Raw genomic sequence first — 15577 nt, 5'->3', positions numbered from 1 at the left:
GTCATCAAAAACCATGGTAAGGGGAATCGGTCACCGCTCTCTCACATCACCATTTGGTCAAGTACTGGAGCATGTCACAGTAAAGCCTAGCCCAATGCAAGTCATCTACTCAGTCGGTCAAGTCAGATTCAGATACGTCCATTCCTCGCCCCCGGCGATCCTTTCCGGTATCCTTCACACTAGAGTCAGCGAAATCCCGGATTTCGGACTCATCAACCCTATTGGTCATCCACATATAGTAAATGGGAAGCTCTCACGTCCTCTCACGGATTGGAATCATATGGCAATGTTAAACATGAACATAATACACTTTATAGCTCAAGTTCAAGTGATAAACATCATGGCATGAGTTGGAATTGATTGCATTGATGAGGAATAGCATGCAATAGCTAGAGGAACTAATAGAAATTCGATTGGAATCATATGGCAATGTTAAACATGAACATAATACACTTTATAGCTCAGTTTGATATCAAATGGTTTGATGTTAATAGGTAAATCATGGAATGCATATGCTAGTCATGAGATATAAGCATTAGCATCAATGAATGGCTAAGGGAATCATGGATTGAGCATAAGTAGGCACTTGGAGTGGTGGTTGCAAGGTTGCAGCACCATTCCAAATGTCCCATCAGCAAGATGACAATAGAAAAGAGTAGAAAATGGTAGGGTAGAGAGTGGAATGAAGAGTCATACCTTAGTGTAGAAGATGAAGGCAAGAATCAATGATAAACTAAGTGTCTTTGATGAGATACCCTTCACACTAACCAAGGAGCTGCTTTGGGAAGCTCTCCCCACGTTCCCAGGTGAGAAAACTGATTGCAAAAGGCTCAAGGCTCGAGGTCATATTAAATAGAAAAGGAATATTCCATGGAATCATTAACTTGGCAGATTGGGACATTTTGGTCGATGGTCCTTGGTCGATGGTATCGACAAAAATGATCGACCAAAATGTTTTCAGCAGAAAACTTAGGTTTAGAACAGCAACTTCAAGTAGGGATTTGAAAGGCTATACAAGGTCAAATTGAGTGAGGTTTTCTTCCACAATTCAATCAAGAAGTCTAGTTTCGGGGAATACCTTCGGATTGTGCACAGGAGGTCATTTGGTACATCAACCATATTAATCTTCTCCGATGCGCAGATTTTCCTTAAACACTGACAATGCATTTAAGCAAGGGGTATCATTGTCAATGTCCATGGGCTCGGTCTCCGAATCATGATCATCAATCAGGATGGTCCATAAATCTCTTCTTCCACCGCTTCGGGTCCTCGGACCTGAATACAACAGTGGATCCGGGTCAGGGTCAAGGTTAGAATAGGGCTGGATATTACAGGAAGGGCATTGAGACCGAACAACCCGTGGTAGTAGTATGGATTTGTGGGCGTTCAAGACCGGTATCCACTCCGTGAGAGGATATAAATTGCATTACGGTTACCCGGAAGGGGCCATGTATTGGTAGGGTTGCAAATGGATAGACTTGGGCTCACGGGAACTCAAGACCGATGAAATGATCCGTGAGAGGGACGTGAGAGCTTCCCGTTTACCATTTGTGGATGACCAATAGGGTTGATGAGTCTGGTGAGTAATATTTGTGACTCTAGTGTGAAGGATACCGGAAAGGATCCCGAGAGGGGAGGAATGGACGTATCTGGAACTGACATGATATGATTAAGTAGATGACTTGCATTGGGCTAGGCTATACCTTGACATGCGCCAATACTTAGACCAAACGGTGATGTGAGAGAGTGGTGACCGAAACCCCAACCATGGATTTGTCCGAGAGGGATGCAGGACCCAATTTCCCCCGGTGATGAGTGACTGAGACTACCCAAAGAAGTATGGTGCTATGACTTAAAGCATGTCTACCATAGATGACCAGCATACTTAGAATAAAATCATATTGCATTATATGCTTCATATCATCTGCATCATGTTATGATTATCTTGTGGTTTATGTGTGATGGAATAACTTCCTTGCTGAGTTCTTTTGAACTCATTCCTTTTCTGTTGCAATATTTTGTTAGGCTATTCTACAGGTGATTACTCTTATGGCACCCTCCTTGAGGCGGTCCCGGATACCTCATACTATTATCCGGAGGCTAGCTACGCTGAAGACTTCGGTGACCATACCGAAGAAGATCACCCGACGTACCAGGGTTAGCCGTGGAGTTTTATGGGAGCAGTCATTTTGGATCTCCATGGTCCTCACCTTTGAGGAGGACATATCCAATGTGGAGGAGACTTATGAGTAGTTACCACTTCTTTTTGTGACAGTTAAACTTAGAAGAATTGTAATAACTTTAACTTACCTTCATAACTTGAGACTTGTACTAAACTAAAGTTTGACCTCACTTCCGCTTGGTGAAGGAGTGGATTCCGCCCACTGTCTTCTTAATTTATCTGATTTGATATTTATTTCCGCACTCTGATTATCCATGATATCTTATTCCTGAATTCTATTTTATTGATTGTAGCTTAATATTGATTGTTCATGATTGTGTTATTGTTGATGTGGTCACCGAACTATGGATCTTTGGGGCTGTGGATCACATCCGGGTATACCCAGATAGGGTACCGGCTGGGTGGATGTGACATGATGTGCTTTCGGTCTTGTTTCGAAGGTATTCCTCTAATCTAGACTTGTAGGAGAAAACCCAACTCAATTTGGATCAGTCCGGCCTTCCAATTCCCTGTTTGAAGTTGCTGTCATGGCTTGGTCGATCGATCGACGATCGATCAGCTCACGATCGACTGATCGATCGGTCGATCGACGCATCGACCTGTTAGTCGACCAGCAGATTATTAAATACGAAAATTCCAATTTTCTTGATTATTTTAAGCCTACTTATTCGGACCTCGTGAATAGAACCCTACCCTACTCATTTGGACTCCAAAGAACAAGGAGTGAGCTCCCCAAAGCCATTTCTTGGAGTTTGTGAAGAATATTTGTGCAATCATTGCATTTCATCTCCATTTGCTTCCTTAAGGTATGTTTTCTCTCTCTCATCCTCTATTCTACTTATTCCTCTCCTCCTTGCTGTTGAGACCATGACTAAAGTGCTACAACCTTGCAAACACTTAGTCATGTGTTTCCCCTTTCATTTACACTAGTTTCCTTCCGTTCTTGCTATGCTATACTGGCCATTCGATTATTAGCATTGCATTTCCATGATTCTTTCCATTCCAACTTATTTCTTTGATCTAAACTGATGTGTATATGTATGCTAGGACTGATTTGTTGTTGGGTTATGATTCTAATCTACTTCTTATCATTCCCTTAGCTGATTCCCCATTGTTCCTTGCCATTGCAACAAATTCCATTTCAATTCTTGATGTTTAACATATATAACATAGGGTTTCAATTTGGGTATTCCTAATTAGACCATTAGATTATGATAATACTTGCTAGACAGTGTTCTTATACTATTCCTAACAATCCCTCCAAGTTTCAGATTGATCTGAGCCTCGGAAGCTAGGTTTTGGACCAAAAATCACTATTCAGCCTGTCATTGTTCATCTTGGTCGACTGCTTGGTTGAGTGAGTCAGTCGACCAACTTAGAACAGAAATCTTGTACTTGCTCGATTTTCTTCTTTTGAACTCCGATTTGATTGTTTCCTTCTCTAATGCTGCTCATATGTTGTCTAGGGTACAAGCACTGATTTGGGGATTATTCTAAGTGATACATGGTATTATTTTCGAGTCAATTAAGGTAAGGACGGTTATTGTCATAATTAAATGATTTATGTGAATCTTGCTGCTATGTTGGAAATGTGGTAGATTTACGTTCTTTGTAATATTTTAAACATCTTGTGACTGCTATATACACTTCATAACAATAGTACCATATTATATATCATTTTGGATTACCATGCTTACTTATTTTGATAATGACATATGTGATCAATCGTGTTACATTCTATCTCTTTTTATATGATGAAATGTCAATCATGTATGATATGATGGAATTGAGCATGTGATCGACTAAGTATGGTTTGGGATTGGGGAATGTCCTTCTAACATTTTTGTCCTTGGACATCGGAAGGAATAGTATGGGACATTCTCCGAAGGTGCCCATCGACACTTTCCCGAATTATTGGATGACATACATAGGACTTGTCTAGATGTGTTGGCTAGGATGTTCTTGTCGTATCAGACCCAAACCGGAAGGGCATTGAGATTGAACGACCCGTGGTAGTAGTGTGATTTGATGGGTGCTAAAGACCGGTGAGTCATATCCGTTAGGGGACATAAATCACACTGCAGATACCCGAAAGGGGCTATTTATTGGTAGGGTTGCAAATAGCTAGACTTGGGCTCACGGGTGCTCGAGACCGGTGAGTTATATCCATGGGAGGACGTGAGAGCTTCCCGTCTACTATTTGTGGATGACCAATATGGTTGGTGAGTCTGGTGAGTAATATCCGTGACTCTAGTGTGAAGGATACCGGAAAGGATCCTGGGATGGGAGGAATGGACGTATCTGGATTTGACATGATATGACTAAGTAAATGACTTGCATTGGTCTAGGCTTCACCTTGACATGCGCCAATACTTAGACCAAATGGAGGTGTGAGAGAGAGGTGACTTAAACCCCAGCCATGGATTGTCCCAAGGGATGCAAGACCCAATTCCCACCGGTGCTGAGTGATTGAGACCTACCTAAAGAAGTATGTTTTTGCTATGACTTAAAGCATGTCTACCATAGAGACTAGCATATGTAGAGTTAGAATCATATTTGCATCATTTGTTTTATATCATTTCGCATCATGTTCTGTTTTGTATCATATGACTTATGTATTATGGAATAACTGCCTTGCTGTGTTCTTTTGAACTCATTCCTTTATGTGCAATTGTTTTGTTAGATTTTTGTACAGGAATTGAAGAAGCTGATGGTTCCTACCTCGAGATGGACCAGGATCCCCCATACTACTCTGAAGGTCCTAGCCACTATGAAGGTTACGGTGAAGATACTGAGGGTGGTTACCCTCCGTACAAAGATTAGCCCGACCCTGGTGTGGGAAAGGCCATGCTTAGTTTCCTACATGTACACCTATGAGGATATGTTGTATAAAACTGAGGAGACCTTTGCTTAGGCCTTTATACTGTTAGTTTGGAACTTGGATCTGTAACTTTAACTTTAACTGATATACTCTTTTAAATTCTTTGATCTGTAACTTAACTTTGATTGATCTACTTTCCGTTGCCACTGAGGGAGTGACTTTTGCTCACTCTCTCTCTTTTTGGATTATATATATACTTTGGTATCTTTTATTCCGTGCTCTGATTCTCTTGCTTTTATATTGTTAATGATTCCTTTTATTATATGCTTTTACCTTGATTATTATTGTTCATGATTGTGTTATCGCTTATGTGGGAGGCATGGTTGCTCGGTACTTGATCCTTGGGACTATGGATCACATAACCCAAGTATGCCTTGTAGGGTACTGGCTGGGTGGATGTGACAGAGTGGTTTCAGAGCCCAACTTCAAGTGAAACCCCAACCACAGAAACGATAACGGGACATTCCCGAGTCATAGATCCAGAAGTGACTCCTGTGTTCTTAGAGTGAGTAATAGATAACTCGTACTAGAAACTTAATTAATGAAGCATAAGTGAATGGTTGAATAGCATACCATAATTATAATTTAACAAGCATCACTTAATGAAGTAAAATGAAAGTGAATAATGCACAATAATAAAGTGAAACAAAAGCGAATTTCATTAACTTAAGAAAGTTTTACATCAAGTTCCATTTGAAAAGCATAACTGAAATCCTAGTACAATATGTCTATCTAGGAGACTGCCTCTGATCTCGAAGTGCCCTAACATCGTCCGAAATCTGTGTGAGCTGAGACTGCATATACTCCTATCTAGACTCTATTTGTGCATGTCTCACCTCCATCCTCTCATACATCTGCTCTGCCCTGACCTCCATCCTCTCTAGCATGGAAGTCATGGAAAGCATCTGTGCATATAAGTCTAGTGTCTCTGGAGCGGCATGTGATGGGCCCCCTACCTAGAAGTGTGGTGCAGGAATCCCCTGATCATCCTGACCGGAATCATGCATCTCTGCATCCTCTCCATCTTGATCATCAAAATAAGCAGCATCCTGTCCCTCATCTACTGGTGCCACCCCATCCTCATCCTCACACTCGGTTTCATCCTCTGGACCTAGAGACCTCTCCACCTGGTCTAACAGCATCAGTGCAATAGACCTCGCACTGATGGAATATCCCATACCTCGAGTCGCCCTCTCCTCATCATCTAATCCCACCTCAAAGTACCTGAAGATACGTGTAACCACAATATGATTCATGTCCTCTCACGAATATAACTCACCAGTCTTGAGCACCCATAAATCCCCATTGCTACCACGGGTTACTTGGTCTCAATACCCTTCCGAATCGAGTTTGATATAACTGGGAATTCTTAGCCAAACACTACTAGACAAGTCCTAGGTATGACAACCAATAATCTGGGAAAGCATCAAAGGGCAGCATTGGAAATATCCCATACTATTCCCACTGATGTCCAAGGATAGAAATGTCAAAAGGCCATTCCCCATCCCAAATCATACCTAATCAATCACAATCCCAATTCAGTCATAATGTACACAACTGATATCTCATCATATGAAAGAATACATAAAGACAAGATCAATTGAATATGCAACATATATGAGTAAGAGTCCATACATGATCAAGTACATAAAGGAAATGTAAAAGTATGATCCTACTATACTTACAGTAGTAATATCATAATTAAAACTACAATATCAGTTAGTAAATCTATGTGTTTCCCAATTTAGAAACTAGGATTCACGCAATCTATGTTAATATGGAAACAATTGTCCTTACCTTAAATAGATTTGAAGATATTCCGGACGAACAAGAGAATGGATCCAAAGTTAGCAAACAAACCCTAAACAAGGATTAAAGAATCATTAGGAAGCAATCCTAAAAGAATAGACATCAAACGGATCAAGACGGCCAAGAAATCCCTTGTTGTCATGCTGGGAAGACTGGTTGGGTCGATTGGTCCAGTCGACCCAATGAACAGTACACATCCAAAAACAAATTTTTGATCCGAAACCTATTCTACAAGATTCGAAACGCTACGAAACTTGGAGGGAATCTCTAAAACCGTAATCTAAGACTAACTAGCATAGATTAGACATCGAACAATGATCAAAACCAATACTTACTAATTTAGAATCATACTTTCTAATTTGATAAAATCATAGTTTTCAATGAAAACAAACTATGAACTCAAGAGAAGAACTAGAGATGATGAGATCTCATTCTAGTAGATTAACACAGTAAATCAAGGATATGAATAATCATGAAGATGCATCTATAATGCTAGAGAAATCAAATCAAGAGTATGATCATAGTTTCATGAAGAACTGATAAGCATCATGGTTAAGATTAAGTATGAAGATCATAGCATATGAGAATGAATGGATATTGTAGAAGAGATGATTGCAAGGATGCAGCATCTTCTTAATAATCTCAGTACAAAGAATAGATCATAGTAAGGGTAGATCAATACCATAGAAGAGAGATTACTAACCTTTGATTGAAAAACAAGAGAGGAAACTTAAGAATTTGCAAGAGTTCTTCACCAACACTAAGAAGAGGCTTTGAGAGGATTTCTCCACGTTCTCTATGGGTTTTAGAAACAAAGGAGGCTAAGAAACACAAATTTCTATTATATAGAGCATCATAAACCTAAACAAAGAATCTTGCACAGATTTTGTCTTTGTGGGTCGATTGGCTCAGTTGACCTAGGCAGTCATCCCAGGCTGTCAGCAAAGCTTGAAACAGGGAAATGAAGGTCTAACTCTTATCAAAATCAATTGGGCTTCTCACAACATAAACTATAATTCACCTAGTATGGAGGAATGCCTTCAAATCATGTCCAACCAAGCTCTAAGGTCATCAGCCAAACTTCTATTCATCAAAGTGTAGTCTCTTTCCTAATTCCATCAAGGTCTCCAAGTATGGGGCATCATTGTCAATCTCCATGGGTTCGGAGTTGAACACCATGTCTTCCACTGATATGGCCCATAGTTGACTCCCACTTCTACTTCGGGTCTTCGGACCTACAAACAATAGAGTATCCGGGTTAAGGTTAGGGTTGGGTTTCACATAGGGTCCAAAATCACTCTCCCTCAACCATCTCAATATCTTGGGTTCTCCGGTTGGCAATGGGTAATGAAACCTTCTCGGACAACCTTGGTTGGTGTTTAAGTCAACACTCTCTCACATCACCGTTTGGTCTGAGTATTGGCGCATGTCAGGGTTAAGCCTAGCCAAATGCAAGTCTTCTACTTAGTTATATCAATTTAGATCCAGATACTTCCATTCCTCTCATCCTGGGATCCTTTCTGGTATCCTTCTCCCTAGAGTCAGCGTATCTTTATGGTAGCCACCAATTTGGACTACAGACTCGTCAACCCTATTGGTCAGTTACATCAAGTTAATAGGAAGTTCCATGTTCATCTCACGGATCATGTCACCGATCTTGAGTTCCAGGGCCCAAGTTCCACTTCTGCAACCGTACCAATCAATGGCCTCTCATGGATATTAAGCACCGGTATTGATTGTCCACAATGTGATTCATGTCCTCCTAATGGATATTACTGTGAAATCCATCCCAAAACCTTGCTTGGACACCCTATCTGTTTAGATAACGAAGTGACTTGTAGGTGTTTGACCTTGAAGTGGTGTCACGTCCACCCAGTTGGTACCCTTCCAGGCATACCTGGGTATGTGATCAATAGTCCCAAGGATCAAGTATCGAGCAACCATGCCTCCCACATATGCGATAACACAATCATGAACAATAATAATTAAGGTAAAAACATATAATAAATGTCATCAAGAATAAGATAAGAACAAATAATCGAGGTGCAGAATAAAATGATACCAAGTGTATAATCAAATGGAAGGAAGTGAGTGGAATTCACTCCTTCAGTACACATCGAAAAGTAGTCAATCAAAGGTAACTTATAGATACAAAAATTTAAAGAGTATATCAGTGAAAATTTAAGTTACAGATCCAGGTTCCAGAATGACAATACAAAGGCCTAGCTAAGGTCTCCTCAGTTTTATACATTATATCCTCATAGGTGTACACAAAGGAAACTAAGCAGGGCCTTTCCCACACAAAGGTCGGGCTAATCTTGGTACGGAGGGTAACCACCCTAGGTATCTTCACCGTAACCTTCATAATGGCCAAGACCTTCAGTGTAGTATGGGAGATCCTGGTCTGCCTTGAGGTATGAGCCATCAGCTTCTTCGGTACCTGCAGAGAAATCTAATAAAACAATTGCACAGAAAGGAATGAGTTTGACAGAACTCAGCAAGGCAGTTATTCCATAAAACATAAACCATATGATACAAATCATAACATGATGCAAAATGATATGAAACACATGATGCAAGTATGATTCTAACTCTACATATGTTGGTCTCTATAGTAGACATGCTTTAAGTCATAGTACCATACTTCATTAGGTAAGTCTCAATCACTCAATCACCGGTTGGTAATGGGTCCTGCATCCCTCGGGACAATCCATGGCTGGGGTTTAAGTCACCGCTCTCTCACATCACCATTGGTCTAAGTAGTGGTGCATGTCAAGGTAAACCCTAGCCCAATTCAAGTCATCTACTCAGTCATATCATGTCAGATCCAGATACGTCCATTCCTCTCATCCCGGGATCCTTCCAGTATCCTTCACACTAGAGTCACGGATATTACTCACTGGACTCACCAACCATATTGGTCATCCACAAATAGAAGACGGGAAGCACTCACGTCCTCTCACGAATATAACCCACCGGTCTCGAGTGCCCGTGAGCCCAAGTCTAGCTATTTGCAACCCTACCAGTGAATGGCCCCTTTCGGGTATCCGTAGTATGATTCATGTCCTCTCACGAGTTGGTTACCGGTCTTGAGTGCCCATCAAACCATACTACAATCATGGGTCGTTTGGTCTCAATGCCCTCCTGATTCGGGTCTGATACAACGGGGATGTCCTAGCCAACACATCTAGACAAGTCCTATGTATGTCATCTAATGATCCGGGAAAGCATTGATAGGTATCTTCAGAGAACATCCCATACTATTCCCTCCGATTTCCAAGGACATTAATGTCAAAAGGACATTCCCCAATCCCAAATCATACTTATCCAATCACATTCTCAGTTTCATCATATCATACATACATGATACATCATCATATTGAAAGATACGTCATAACATCGCATGATCAAGTGTATAAGTAAATAACAAAAATAAATAGACATGATAAACAAAAATAAATAAACATGATGCTACTGTCACAATGTACCTACAGTAGTCATATGATGTCATGATACAACCAATAAGCTAAGCCTACTAAGTTGCCAACATCAGTGTAATAGTCACATAGTCATAAATGAAAGATTAGAAAAGAAATCGAAAAATCGGAGGTCGAACGAATCAAATCGGAAAAGTGCACAATTCAACAATCAATTGGTTGACTGACTTGGTCGACTGACCCAGTTGACCAAGTGAATAGTGTCGGGGCTGAATAGTGCTTTTTGGCCCGAAATCGATCTTCCAGAGCTTAGCTCGATCCGAAACTTTGAGGGATTCATTGTAATAGTATAAGGACACTATACAACAAGTAATTAGCATAATCTAATGGTCTAATTAGAAATCCCCAAATTGAAACCCTATGTTCTAAATACAAGAATCATAGCATGAATTGAAATCAATTGAAATTGCAATGGAAATGAAGGAATTAGCTAGGGTAATTGATAAGAAATGGATTAGAATCATATGGTAGCATAGAACATAAACTTAGCACACTTCATACCTCAGTTTAGGACAAGAATGCAAGAAGATAAGGAGAGAATCATAGCATTGCATATGCAAGAATTAAAATGAGAGCATGGCATGGGTATGAAGGGAATGAAATCATGGATTAAGCAAGAATGAACACTTGGAGTGATGGTTGCAAGGTTACAACATCAACTCCAAGGTTGCAACAGCAAGAAAAGAAAAAAAGAGAGTAGAGTAGAGACTGAGAATGTGGAATCATACCTTGTAGATGCAAATGGAGGCAATAAACAATGATTGGCAATGATTTGAATGGAATAATCTTCACCACTACCAAGGAAATGCTTTGGGAAGCTCTCCCCACATTCTCAGCAAGCTAGGAGTGTGAAATAGGGTTCAAGACACGAGGTTCCCTAAAGTAGAGAAGAGAATATTCAAAATGGATCTTTTTCTCATATTTGGGCATCCTTTGGTCGACTGGCTTGGTCGACTGGCCCAGTCAACCAAGCATGGACAACATGCTTGATCCAGGGAAATGAAGGGCTAGATTGATCTGAATTGAGTTGGGTTTTCTCCTATAAGTCAATTAACAAGTCTACATTAGAGAAATACCTTCAAAACAAGACTGGAAGCATGCTTGTAAGGGGCATCACTATCAATGTCCATGGGCTCTGAGTCATACACCAAGTCTTCAACTACGAAGGCCCACAAGTCTCTTCTTCCACCACTCCGGGTCTTCGAACCTACAAATATCAAAGGATCTGGGTTAGGGTCAGGGTTAGGATGGGGCTGGGTTTCACATTCTCCCCCACCCCCCCCCCTAAAAGAAATTTCGTCCTCGAAATTGAAAGCATACCTGTGCTTCCAAAAAGATGAAGAAACTTTTCCTTCATGTCTTCTTCTTTCTCCCATGAAGCTTCTTCAGGGGTATGGTTCTTCCACCAAATCTTCACCACAGAATGGTGCAATTCCGCAACCTGTTTGTTCTTTTTGTCTAGGATCTCGACTAGCTCTTCATCGTAGGAAAGATCAGCACTAAGTCCTTCGAATGCTTGCTATAGTATGTGTTCCGGGTTCTCTATGTACTTCCAAAGCATTGAACATGAAACACATTGTGAACTCCAGCAAGATATGAGGGCAAGGCCAAATGGTATGCAACAGGTCCAACCTTTTCCAAAATCCCAAAAGGTCCAATGAAACGAGGGCTAAGCTTTCCATTAACATTGAATCTCATCACCCCCTTCATAGGTGGTAGTTTGAGGAAGACTTTCTCTCCAATCTGAAATTCTAAATTAGTTTTCTCTTGTCGGCATAAGATTTCTGTCTAGACTATGCAAACTTGATCCTTTCTCTAGTCATGTCAATCATCGCACTTGTAGCTTCAATAATTTCTGGACCCAAGACTCTTCTTTCACCGGTCTCAGTCCAATACAAAGGCATTCTACAAGTGTTACCATACAAAGCCTTAAATGGAGCCATGCCTATTGTTGCTTGATAATTGTTGTTATAGGCAAACTCAACCAAAGTTAAGTGTTCATCCCAATTGCCACCCATATCCACTACACAAGATCTAAGCATATCTTCCAAGATTTGAATTGTCCGCTCAGATTATCCATCAGACTGTGGATGATGAGCTGTATTCAGATTCAATTGGGTTCCCAAGGCTTTCTGCAGACTATTCCAAAACCTTGAGGTGAACCTAGGATCATGATCGGAAACAATACTCACAGGCAATCCGTGTAGACAAACTACATTGTCCACATAAAGCCTAGCAGTTTATCCAAAGTATGAGTGATTTTCATAGAAATAAAATGGGCTGATTTGGTCAACCTATCAACAATCACCCACACAGTGTCATTACCTTTACTTGTCTGAGGCAAGCTAGTCATGAAGTCTATAGAGACATCTTCCCTCTTCCAACTAGGAATAGGAAGGGGCTAAAGCAATCCAGATGGGGGTTGATGAACGGCTTTCACACGTTGGCAAGTCTCACACTTGGCAACAAAATCTTCAACATCAGCCTTCAAACCGATTGATAACTCTATGAAATAGAGTTAAGATTGGTAACTTTATACTTGAGATGGCTTGATTTAAGAGCATTTTGTCTTTGTTTTAGTGATAGTATTCATTAGATGTAGTCTTATTTAGTCTTAACATGTTGAATCTTGTTTAGCTCATTATTATCACCTTTACATGAATTTCTCTTTAGATTTGTGGATGAATTTGATTGTTTCTCTTTCTTTTGAAAAATGTAGGTAAAGAGCTATAATAGGAGAAGAAGCTTTCCCCTAACTTTGCTGTGAAGTTGCTGCAGCAAAACGTAGCAGAATATTCTTAGATCCTATACAGGTGGAAATGACCAGAAGGGGCTAACTTAAAAGGACATGATTCTTGTAAATATATAATTGTTCTCAGCCCTTGATCTTAGGAGGAAAGTTCTAATCCTATGGCCAGAATCTAACCAAATGATTGAAGACATTTTTGGAAGAAAGAGAAGAGGGGCAAAGGAGAGGAATGAGACACATTGAGCGGAGGGAGGCAAGAGAGTGCTCGGCTGAAGCTAGGAGAGGTAGAGAACGAATGCTGGAGCTCTTGTGGAAACAAGGAGTTGCTGGAGTTGCTGATTTGCTGGAGAAGAAGGCTGGAGCTCGTGTGGAAGCATTGAAGCTTTAGTTTCTTCTTGTTTTTATAACTCTATCTTCTTACTTTCTAGTCTCATGTCAACTATACTTGGTTTTATGCATTTAAATTCTATTATGGGCTAAATCTTTGCTGTGTTGGGATGATAGTAGTACCTAAACCTGAATTTTGATATTTAACTAATCATGTGTTCTTTAGTTTTATTGCAATCCACTTTATTGTTAATGAATTCAGCATGTTATATTGACTAATTTCAGTTCTTGAATGATCTTTCTTGAATGAATGTTATGATTTCATTAATTGGAAAATTAATGGAGTCTAGGTGTTTGTTGAATTGTGTGAGTTAGCATAATCTTTAATTAGGTTGTGTTAACTAGTAGGTTGGGTAGGAATACCAATTACCTCACATTACCATTGATTTGATTGGGTTTAAATTGCATTCTTAATTCAGTTCTTCATAGGAATATGCAAATGTTGATTTAGGATGCTAGCTTATGTGTATTGGAAAATACCATATTGCCATTCATTCCAAGTTCTTGAATTATCTTGGGGTTGTAGTATTGCTTTAAATATCTGCATTATAAAATTCAGGGGAAGGGAAACTTGATTCCTAACACACTTGTCACTCACTAAGTTTCTTCCATTTCTTAATCTACATTTTAGTTCCTTAGTTTTCCTTAGTTTTCTTTACCTGTCATTTGGTTATTTAGTTAGTCAATCACCAATCAACCTTGTTGATTTCATTTAAATCAATTTTACTTTTACGTTGAAAGTTATAATTCTCCATGGGATCGATACTTTACTTATCATTTATTACTTGATTGCGATACGTATACTTGCGTAATATCTTGAGATACAAGCAACAAGTTTTTGGCGCCGTTGCCGGGGAATTTTGTCTTTAATAATTAGTGTAGAAGTAAGTTTTAGTTATCTACTGAAATTTCTTTACTTTGATATTAGTTTCCTTTTATTCTCAGGTGCTTTTACCCTTGTATGAACACGCTGCCTGATCTAGAGTTGGTACCCTTTGACTTTGAAATAGAAAGGATATTTCGAGCTAGAAGAAGGGAGCAGCGAGGCGTAGCAGCAATTCCAACAATGGCTGAAGCAGTGAGAAATGGATTGAATAATAATGAGAATAATATGGTAGCTGAGGGTGATATTAGAGATAGAGCCATCAGACCATTTGCTGTCCCCATGTTGCATGAGCTGAATCCAAGCATAGTACGGCCAGATATTCAAGCACTACATTTTGAACTTAAGCCGGTGATGTTCCAAATGCTTCAAACTGTGGGACAATTCAGTGGGCTGCCAACAGAAAATCCTCATCTCCATCTTAGACTCTTCATGGAAGTAAGTGACTCTTTCAAGATACCTGGAGCAACTGAAGAGGCTTTGAGATTGAAGCTATTCCCTTATTCATTGCGGGATAGAGCAAGAGCATGGTTGAACTCCTTACCTCCACAATCAGTAGCTACATGGAATGCTTTGGTAGAGAAGTTCTTGATGAAGTACTTCCCTCCAACAAAGAATGCCAAGCTCAGAAATGACATAACTGGTTTTCAACAGTTGGACAATGAGTCTTTATATGAGGGATGGGAAAGATTTAAGGAGCTCTTGCGTAAATGTCCTCATCATGGCATTCCTCATTGGATTCAGATGGAGACTTTCTACAATGGTTTAAGTGGACAAACTCGGTCCATAGTGGATGCATCAGCAAATGGGGCTATATTGGCAAAGTCTTACAATGAGGCTTATGAGATTTTGGAGAGGATGGCCAACAACAATTACCAATGGCCAGCTGAAATAGCTACTGCAAGTAAGAGGGTGGTAGGAATTTATGAGTTGGATGCAGTGACAACCTTAACTGCACAAGTATCATTCCTAACTAGTGTGCTAAAATCTGTAAACTTGGCTGCAGCTGTACAACCTCAACAAAATCCAGCAGTCTCTTGTACATATTGTGGTGGGGAGCATGTCTTTGATAGTTGTCCATCTAACCCAGAATCAGCCTACCATGTTGGTAATTTCAGCAAAGCTAATAACCCATATTCCAACACTTATAATCCTGGTTGGAGGCAGTGCCCTAACTTCTCTTCGAATG

At 40.1% G+C, this 15577-nt stretch overlaps 1 non-coding gene and 1 pseudogene across 1 annotated transcript; both read right to left on the bottom strand.

Moving 5' to 3' along the window:
- The window catches only part of LOC149022542 (protein NRT1/ PTR FAMILY 5.2 pseudogene), a 4701-nt pseudogene extending 2500 nt beyond the window's left edge, over positions 1-2201 (bottom strand).
- Positions 2202-15009: 12808 nt separating this feature from the next.
- Positions 15010-15116, bottom strand: LOC149022541 (small nucleolar RNA R71). Its single transcript, XR_016172580.1, has one exon. It is a non-coding gene; the product is annotated as a small nucleolar RNA R71 (small nucleolar RNA).
- Positions 15117-15577: the final 461 nt, after the last annotated feature.

The sequence above is a fragment of the Hakea prostrata genome, chromosome 3 (assembly GCF_041222555.1).
Source record: "Hakea prostrata isolate BN-2017 chromosome 3, UWA_Hpros_2, whole genome shotgun sequence".
Classification (NCBI taxonomy): Eukaryota; Viridiplantae; Streptophyta; class Magnoliopsida; order Proteales; family Proteaceae; genus Hakea; species Hakea prostrata.
The sequence above is the reverse complement of the archived record's forward strand: the minus strand, read 5'-3'. Positions and strand labels throughout refer to the sequence as shown.